This window comes from Puma concolor, chromosome E4 (genome assembly GCF_028749965.1).
Source record: "Puma concolor isolate L17-30 chromosome E4, mPumCon1.1.hap2, whole genome shotgun sequence".
In the NCBI taxonomy this organism is placed as follows: Eukaryota; Metazoa; Chordata; class Mammalia; order Carnivora; family Felidae; genus Puma; species Puma concolor.
The window spans coordinates 44550368-44560871 of NC_141683.1; positions in this window are offsets into that span (position 1 = coordinate 44550368).

Here is a 10504-nt window from a genome sequence, read left to right on the forward strand (position 1 = left end):
TTTTTCTCCCTACCTGATCCCTCTATAATTCTGAAACTCTTATTAAATTCTTATGAAATATTTAATTAATTATCAAATATTAAACTCATTAAATATTCTTATCATTTATGACAATGTATGTATTTACACAAGTTCATGAGAATCTGTTCTCTTTGGAATAGCATACCCAATGCAACTACCTCCTGCTTTGACCAACAGTCGATAAAAGGAGATATACTTCAATATTGGAAAGGCCTCATTGCTTCTATTAAAAATAACCACGCTTTTGTAGAGCATTCATTCCACAACATATGCTCCTGGAAGACAGAAACTAAAACATCACCTTTATAAACTGGGGACTTTATCTACTGGAAAACATATCTCCAGAAAGACTCTCTTCAACCCCGTTGGAAAGACATTAATCAGGAACTGTCAGACCAGCTCTGTGTCACCAAACTCCAAAGACCAGACTCTTGGATTCATGTGTCACATCTAAAGGAAGTGCCAACCCCTGACTAGACCCACACACTCATAGGTGACCTAAAAGTAAAGATTTCCAGGAACTGAAGCATATAGCTGAAGAAGACAGCTTTCCCAAGACAATAAGAACAGGCCGGTATGCCCTCTTCTTACTGTTCCTTCTTACCTTGTTTCCCGCCCTGCCCCCCGCCCCTTTCACTTGGAGAGATAATACTCCTATGTGCATTTCTCAGTCTGTTGCAAAAAGGGAAAACCTCTCTGAGTTTTGTTTTTTTTTTTTTTATTTTAAATTTTTTTTTTTTCAACATTTATTTATTTTTGGGACAGAGAGAGACAGAGCATGAACGGGGGAGGGGCAGAGAGAGAGGGAGACACAGAATCGGCAACAGGCTCCAGGCTCTGAGCCATCAGCCCAGAGCCCGACACGGGGCTCGAACTCACGGACCGCGAGATCGTGACCTGGCTGAAGTCGGACGCTTAACCGACTGCGCCACCCAGGCGCCCCTCTGAGTTTTAAATCTGTCACCAGAAACTCCAATTTGTTCACAATGTCAGAGACCCTTTGGTCTTGTAACTAATTTCTCCATAGTCCAATGCCACAACTGAATACATATATAAGCCTATGGATGTCACCAATCAGGTTAGATTGATTTGACCAGATGTTCCCATAGCTTGTTTCAACCTGTCCACAATCATAACCATATTAGCTCAACTAACCGACTGAGCCACCCAGGAGCTTGTCCTGAATTACAATTCTGCTGCTAGTCCCAAATAAACTCATTTTGCTGATAAAATAACTGGCATTTTATTTTTAAGGTCGACACCTAAAATGTACACAAATACACACACATATAGACAAACACAGAGGTATTGTAGCTTCTGTTTTAAAACACTATAAAACTCACCAGTTTATAAATAAGAGTTGGAATAAACTGTCTACTCATTCAGATGAGTAAAGTCTTTTACTATTTGTGGGGAAGACTTTTGAGATTTGTATCTGTCCCTGGCAGTAATCTTAAGGAGGCAGTGCTAGAATTTGGGCACAAGATTCATTTTAACTGTTTGTATTTTTTTTTTTTCAACGTTTATTTATTTTTGGGACAGAGAGAGACAGAGCATGAACGGGGGAGGGGCAGAGAGAGAGGGAGACACAGAATCGGAAACAGGCTCCAGGCTCTGAGCCATCAGCCCAGAGCCCGACGCGGGGCTCGAACTCGCGGACTGCGAGATCGTGACCTGGCTGAAGTCGGACGCTTAACTGACTGCGCCACCCAGGCGCCCCTGTTTGTATTTTTTAAAGGCCCCTTTCGGGGCGCCTGGGTGGCTCAGTTGGTTGAGCGTCTGACTTCGGCTCAGGTCATGATCTCACGGTCTGTGAGTTCCAGCCCCGCATCAGGCTCTGTGCCGACGGCTCAGAGCCTGGAGCCTGTTCAGATTCTGTGTCTCCCTCTCTCTCTGACCCTCCCTCGTTCATGCTCTGTCTCTCTCTGTCTCAAAAAACTAAATAAACGTTTAAAAAAATTTTTTAGGGGCGCCTGGGTGGCGCAGTCGGTTAAGCGTCCGACTTCAGCCAGGTCACGATCTTGCGGTCCGTGAGTTCGAGCCCCGCGTCAGGCTCTGGGCTGATGGCTCGGAGCCTGGAGCCTGTTTCCGATTCTGTGTCTCCCTCTCTCTCTGCCCCTCCCCCGTTCATGCTCTGTCTCTCTCTGTCCCAAAAATAAATAAACGTTGGAAAAAAATTTTTTTTTTTTAAATAAAGGCCTCTTTCCATTTTTTCCCTTTACTCTCAGGTTACTGTGAGCTATGTTTATGTTTCAAAGACCTAAGATTTCTAACTTTAAAAAAGAAATAATGCACATTTTTTCTAAGATATTTGGGGTAGTTGTAATTGACCTCTTTAAAAATTTTTTTTTAAATTTTTATTCATTTTTGAGAGAGAGACAGAGCACAAGTGGGGAAGGAGCAGAGAGAGAGGGAGACACAGAATCCAAAGCAGGCTCCAGGCTCTGAGCTGTCAGCACAGAGCCTGATGCGGACTCAAACCCAGGAACCATGAGATCATGGCCTGAGCCTAAGTCAGCACTTAACCGACAGAACCACCCAGGCGCCCCTGTAATTGACCTTTTTAAAATACAGGACAATTTTGTTCCAATATCTTGATGTTTATCTACAAGCGTTTTGAGAGATACAGGTGAGTTTTGGAGGTTAGTAAAGATAGGTGGGCTTTGGCCATTTCTTGAGTTGGATTTCTGGTTTTGTAGAGATTTGCAAGACAAAGACCGTTGTTTTTAATCCTCCCAAAGGAATTGGCTTATAGCCTAAGTATTAAGGGACTGACCCACCTTTTTAATTAAACGTGCTACTTTACATCAGGGAGATTTTAACTGGAATGAAAATCAGACAACTTAGGCCTTTGTAAGGTTTGTATAAAGCATTTTAACAAAAGCCTTGTTTCTGTGTACACAATTCAGCATTGGCTTCTATCAGTCCCTGAACATCAGCCCTTCCGCTGATCATCTGCAGGTGGACCTAGGAGATATTTTGGTCACCTATTTTCTCTGTGGGGAAGTATTGTGCTTGATGACTATCTTTCTAATTGCTCCCTAAATTTGGGAGATCTTCTGAAAATGGAGGGAAAAGGGCTTTATGAGTGAAGAGACATGATTATTCAGGGGACATGAATTTCATTTTGATGGGGTGGGGGGGAGGGTCTAGGATAGATCTATAAAGGACATTGCATAGGAATGCGTGAAGCTGGCAGAGGCCTAAACAGTAGGCGCAAAGCCAACCTTACTGCCAGTCTCAGGGGCTGGTTAAATTCATTTCCTCACTTTCAGCATTTATAAGAGTAACCTGCATACTTTGAACCTAGAGATTAGGCCAGAGTGCTCCCTATAAATGATGTAGGAAAAGGGAAGTTAAAGTAGGTAGATGGGGCCAGATTGTAAGAAGGGGGATTTAAGTTGGATGCAGACATTAAATTTGGTCTTAAGTCTAATTTCCCTTCTTTCATCTTACCAAGGGAGTCCCTAAGCTAGTTGTTTTACTAATAAGACAAAGACTTGTCTTTCCTTTCAGATATAACAAATTTAAAGGATCCACCGTCTGGCCACTAACCAGTAGGCGTTTATTAACCTCAACGGCTACTCAAACCAACACACCTTGTAACAGAAAGACCCAAAGTCAACTTTCCAGGCTTAGACCATGGATTCAAAGGGCATGCTTAGAGAGGGCATCACCGATGCTGGCCCCCATGATCCCAAAAATCCTCTAAGAAAGCAAAGGTGTTCATTGCACAGGCAGTAAGGATGGTGTAGTGAAGACAGTGTCTCTGTTCTCTCCTGGAAATGTGAGACACCTCCAGTCCCAGACTGCTAATCTGTGACACCAGGCAGGCACCACCAGAATGGGACTTTCCAGTATTAACAATCAATGAAGGTTGAGACACACATATCCCTTATGGCTGGGACCCCTCATGACAAACTCCACTGAGAACTTGGAGAAAGGGAGAGGCTCGACAAAGAGTGCTGCTGCGAGCCTTGTGTTTCAGAACTGTATTCTATCCCACTGGCCACCTGGTACACCCCGGCAAGTGCATCCTTCAGATGACAGAGACCAGAGATATTCTCACTGGTCACAAAGCGAAGTTCTTAGGACGCAGAACAAGATGAAAGGAAAAACTTCATCTTGTTTTTACAGAGAGGACCCACAGCTAAGTTTGTCTAAACAGACACTGGTCTTAGGAGAACCTGAGCTCCCCCCTCTGTGAGGCTGGCTTGAACAGCAGGAGGATAAGGGCTTAGACTGGTGTCCTTTCCCTGTGGTATTATAAATCCTTTTTGTGACCAATGACACAAAAGACAAAGAGAGCAGTAACCACCTCTGGGAGGAAAGGGATCAATCACACCAAGAGTATTTTACCAAATTTGCCAGAGTCACTAAGCCCAAGAAACTAGTTCTACAAATGTTTTATCTGACTAATCTAAACTTAGAAAGAGAAAATGGACTCCTCCCTCTTGCTCCATTAGACCCTGTGGGCAGAGAGCCAGGGGCTGACATGTAAATATTCCTATCTTCTGCCAGCTGCTGCTCAGATGTCCCAGGATGTCTCGGCTAACAGTGTCCAGGCAGGGAAGTTTGTCTTGCTTACTATGCCAGCTCTTGAGGAGGAAATATTTTCCTCTTCCTCAAAGTTCCTCCAGCTGGCCTAAGAATTAAACTGACAGGACGCAGATTCACAGGAGAAGAAAACAAAGTTTAGCTCACTGTCTGTAACCAAATTGAGAACCAAAGAAAAGACCCAGGCAGGCAGCTTTTATACTTTTTAGACCGAAATTGACAGAAAGGAGAACACTTATGTTTGGGAGCTTCCATTAGCAAGAAATTCTAAACAGAATTTGGGCTGAGGCAGTCATTAATAAAAGTGATAAGGTTTGTTTATACAGCCTTTTCAACTCTGAATGCCCTACCTCTGATGCGGATATCTTTTAGATTTTGGTCCAGGGCGGGTACCTTTCACATGTGAGATTTTTTTTCCTGCCTTCTGGAGACAAAGGGGGGGTTTGGGTGACTTTCTTGCACTGGCTGTTTCTTAAGTAATGTACCAAAATGGCACATGTTAGGGTGGCCTATCCTTGGCCCCCACAGGTGCATCTTTACAGGTTAGGGCTTAAAATAAGGCAGATGCCAAGAGCCCCCCACCATGAGACTGCTCTTGAGGCCTGGATTCTCCAGGCACTGCCCAGTTGCAGGTCCCTGAGTTCCCAGACCTGTGTGGCCCACACCAGGACAGCCAGACTTTGGCAGCTAGGGCCTCCAGGTGGATATAGCTTGAGCCAGTTTGCAACTACTGACAGTTTCCAAGGTAAAAGGAGCTCACCCCCAAAATCTTTCTGGAGCATCAACTTGAAACTATCAGTTTCCATTTGACTGGCTGCCTGATGGGGTTCCGGACTTCAGCCATCAAACTCCCAGGTGTCTCATATTAAAAGATACCCCTGCTCACCTGCCCAGCTCTCCCCTAACAAGGCATCCAATTTCCTCCAGTCCTGACTTCGGGGGAAATGTGTGCGTTTGTAAAGGTTAGGCTCAGAATTAGGCAGATACTTTTGATCCACAAAAGCCCTCGCCGAGGACACGGCCTATCCTGACACTTGCCCTGTTCCTTGACTGCACTGACCTGCATGGCTCACACAAGCACTGTGTGTACCCCATCATCTGGCCATGGGCGGCCGGGGCCTCCCGGCTCAACCAGGACCTAACCACCTGCGTAGCCTCATGGGTGGAGGGATCCCTTCCCTTTCCTGAGGTGGCAGCTTTACATAGACAACAGTCAGACCACACCTGCACTGGCTGCCTGATGAGGTCCTGGGCTTCTCCAGCAATCAAGGCTCCCCAGTGTCTCTTACAGGAGGATACCCTGGCCACTCAGGGAATCAGGCCTCATAAACCCAAGGGCCCGTTCTCATGAGCAGCTTTTGCCCACATTTTTCCTGTCACAGTCCCTGGTTATCCTGATCTGCATGGACCACACACACACAGTACGCACCCATAAGCCTGCCTTGTGCAGACCCGGCCTTCCAAGCTCATAGAGCTCCAGCCAGGCCCCGACCACTTGCATATCCTCTGGGGTGGAGGGAAAAAAGCGGAGGCCGCAGCTGCAAATGTGCAACAGTCAGTCATCTTGTGGACTTGCTGCCTGATGGGGTGCCGGCCCGAACAAGGAAGCAGGACTCCCTGGTGTCTCCTCGTGGAGGGATACCCTGTCCCGACCACCCTGCCTGTCCTTGGCAGAGCAGTTGAAAACCCTTCAGCTCTGCCTTTAGGGGGAATACTGCATAATGGGTAGGTAGGCCTTACAGTTCCGTCCATACCTTGCACCACCAAAAGCCTGCCACCAGGGACATGCCTGTCCCGACACTTGCCCTGTTCCAGGTCCCTGACTTACCTGACCTCACTGCCCACGCATGCGCAGTAAGCGCACCTTCAGCCACTTTGGGCTGCCAGGGCCCTCCTGCCCTGAGAAGCTGGAGCCCATCCCCAATCACCTGCATTGCCTCAAGGCTGGAGGCAGTCCACACTCCAAAATCACTCTGAGGCAGCAACTGAAACGTGTGACAGTCAGTCCCCGGGTGGACTTGCAGCGAGTGGCGTCCTGGGCTTCCCTAGGAACCAGGACTCCCAGGTGTCTCCAAATAGGATATCCTTTCCCTGCCTGCCTGGCCCCCCACTGTCAAGGCAGTTGAACAACCTCTCACTCTGCCTTAAGGGGGAGGATTAAACAACAGGCAGGTAGGCCTTATGCATTGGACTAATGTCTTGTCCCCGCAAGAGCCCCCTACTGTGATCCAGCCTCACCCAATGTCGCCCACCCTAACCTGCACAGTCCACACACGATCAGCTGGATCTGGGCCGTGGGGGCATTCTGGGCCTGTGCAATGTCAGCCAGAACACAACCACCTGAATGGCCTCAGGAATGAGGGAGCCCACTGCCCAAAGTCTTTCTGAAGCAGTGGGGTGAAACTGGCAATAGTCAGTCCCCATTTGGACCCAAGGCCTGATGGGGTCCCGGCTTCTCCAGCAATCAAGTCCCCCAGGTGTCTCTCACTGAAGGATACACCAGCTAGCAGCCCGGCCTGTGATGGCCAAGTAGCCCAGATCTTCCAGCTCGGCCTTCAGCAGGAATATCCACATCTGTGCAGGTTAAAGCTTAGAATCAGGCTGATGCCAGGTACTTCCTCGTACTTCCCTTGTCACCCAGCCTCTCCCAACACTCGCCCTGTTCCAGATCTCATGCGTGTGTATTTTGGACCCCACTGGCCATCCTCAGGAAGCTGAGTCCCTCCAGGCCCATAGAGCTTGGGCCCATCCCCAACCACCCGCACACTATCAGGGATGGAGGGAGCCCATGCCCATTGCCCTGCGGTGACTGCTGAAATGGGCAACAGTCAGCGCCCACGCAGACTTACTGTATGCTGGGGTCCCGGGCTTCTCCAGCAGTCAAGGCTCCCAGGTGTCTCTTAATTAGGTTACCAGGCCAGCCCACAATGATCCAGCCCTGGCAAGCAGTCCAGATGACTCTGGCTTGGCCTTTAGCACTTGGGTAGGTTAAGGCCTATAATCAAGCGGTTGCCTTGTAACCCCAAGAGCCCGCTCCAGTGACCAGCATCTCCAGAGGCTTGCGCTCGTCAGCTCCTTAACTACCCTGACCTGCCCCACCCACACATGCGCAGTAAATACCCATAAGCCAGCCTCAGGCCAGCCTGGCCCTCCAGGCCTTTGGAACTCTGGCATAGCCTCAGGCATGGAGGGACCCAACGTTCTGAAAATTTCTCTGAGGTGGCCGCTCCAAATGGGGGACAGACCCCATGTGGACTTGCTGTCCAGGGCTTCCTTAGGAACCAGGACTCCCAGGTGTCTCCCAAGCGAGCATGTCCTTTCCTGCTCACCTGCTCCCTTGCTCCACAAGGCAGTTGAAAAACCTCCAGCTTTGCCATTAGAGTGAATATTCCACATTGCTGGATGAGGCTTGAGATTTGGCCCACGTTTTGGACCCCCAACAGCTCTCTGCTCTGACCTAGCCTCTCCTGACACTTGCCCCTTTCCGGGTCCCTGGCAAGCCTAACCTACGCCTCCCACGCAGGTGCAGTATATATATTTCATCACCTGTCCTTGGGCAGCTGGGACCCTCCAGGCCTCTGAAACTATGGCTCATCCCCAACCACTTGCATTGTCTTAAGGGTGGAGGAAGCCTACCGCCCCAAATTGCTCTGAGGTAGCTGCTGAAATGGACAACGATCAAGCCCCACATGGACTAGCTACCTGATAGGGTCCCAGCTTCTGCGGCCATCAGTTCTCCCAGCTGTCTCTTATTGGAGGATACCCCAGCCAGCCTGCCAGATCTAGTCCTGGTAAGGCAGTCAGGACTCCTCCAACTCTGCCTTCAGGGGACTACATATGTTTGTAGGTAGGTTAAGGCTTAGAATTAGGAGATGCCATGTACTCCCAATAGGCCTCTCCTGTGACTTTGCCTCTCCGACATTGCCCTGATCCAGGTGCCTAGTTATCCCCTGTCCTGCATGGCGCACACAGATGCGGTTCATCGTCTGTCAGTCAGTTTTGGCCTGCAGGGGGCACTCCAGGCCTGTGAAGCTCCAGACTGACCACTTGATTGGCCTTGATTGGCTTCAGGGTAGAGAGAGCCCTTCCCAGAAAAATCTAATGTCAACTTTTAGCTGGTGAGTTAATACCCACCCCCTCCCAAATGGACTGCTCACCTGATGGGGCCCCAGGCTTCTCCAGCAATCAGGGCTTTCAGGTCTCTCTTACTGGTGAGTGCCCCAGCAACCCAACCTGGCCCCCTTTGGCCAGGAAGTCCAGGCTCCTCCAGCTCTACCTTTCAGGGGAAATATGCACATTTGTGTGGATTAAGGATTAGGCAGATGCAAGGTATTTCCTGATGTGATTTTCCTGATTTCCATAATGATGTGGAAGGTTTTTTCCTTAATGGCAACAAATACATTTGATCATTTCAGATAGTGATTAGTCCTATGATATCTTCAAAAATAATGATCGTTGTGAACAACTTTGGACAAGGGAAGCCCATCGAATGACAGCAGCTGAGGCCTAGCAGATGAAAGGAACCATCATGCTAAGATCAGCAGGATAAAACCCCAGGCAGAAAGGACCACAAAATCCAGGCCTTTGAGGAAGTGATGGTCTCAGGATTCTTGAGGAACAGAGATACAGCCAGTGCAAGATAGGAGAGTGAAAGCAATTATCACAGAGTTCTAGGACTCTCTATGTGATGGTGACAGTTTGGGTTTTATCTTAACTACAATGAAAAGTCATTGGAGGATTTTAAGCAGGGAAGTGACCTGAACTGATTTTTTTTTTTTTTTCAAGATCATTTTGTGGAGGAAGGATTGTTAGGGGACAAGTATGGAAGTCAGTTATGAGGCTGATGCTTCAGTTCCAGTGAAAAATCATTGTGGTTTGATCCACGTAGTGGAAACAAAAGGTTGTGAGCAGATTTGGGATTTATTTTGGAAGGAGAACCAACTGGGCTTGTTAATAGATTGGATGTTGAGGGGTGGAGAAAAGAATCCTACAAGACTAGTAATTTGGGGGCAATTAGGTGGAAGATGGTAATATCCATAAGTAGAACCTGCATTTCAAAACATGGATATCTTCTGCCTATTTATGATAATATTAATCATGGTATTTGAAGAGATCGTCTAAGGAGAAAGGGGGGAAAAAGTGAATTGCTTGAGGCTTAAGTCAGGGACACTCAGTGTTTAGAGGATGAGCAGAGAATGAGTTGGCGAAGGACATTGTGGAGAAGCAAACAATGGGGTGAGAAAAAGTAGGTGAGTGTGGTGCTGAGGATGCTAATGGGGGCAGGTGAAAAAGCAAAAGAGTGGTCAGCCGGTAGACTGGTGAAAACAGAGAAGTGTCATTGGATTCCGTGCTATGAAGGTCATGGGTAACCTTGACCTCCTAGGCTGCACTGGGAGCAACTGACGAAAGCCGCAATAAGCCCCACTCACAATTATCATTCAGCCCTGCCAAACTCACCATCTTTGGCTCTCTGGGGAGGCCACACCTGATGGAGTTGCAGACCTGGGTTTGTATCCTAGCTCTTCCACTTACCACGTTTGTGAACTCGAACAACTTATCGATCCTTTCTGCACATTATTGCCTCTTCTGTAAAATGGAATAATTGCATCTCATAGCATTGTCCTGGGTGTTGATGGATGTCATGTATAGAAGCATTAGGCACTGGAAACCAGTAGGTGCTCAAGAAGTGGTAATTGTTACGTTTACCATAATTGTCTCCCCTGTATTACTTGTCCAGTACATTCCAGGTGGGCAACTTCCCTCTTCTCTATGTAACTGGCACTTCTGCTTGACAAGTCCAGGCACAGGATCACCTTGCCTAACATAGCACCTAACATGAGCTACAAACTCAGTGAAATGTTTGTGATAATGAGGACCAAGTGAGAAATATTTGCAGAGCATCCACAGAAACCCTCAGAGAATGAAA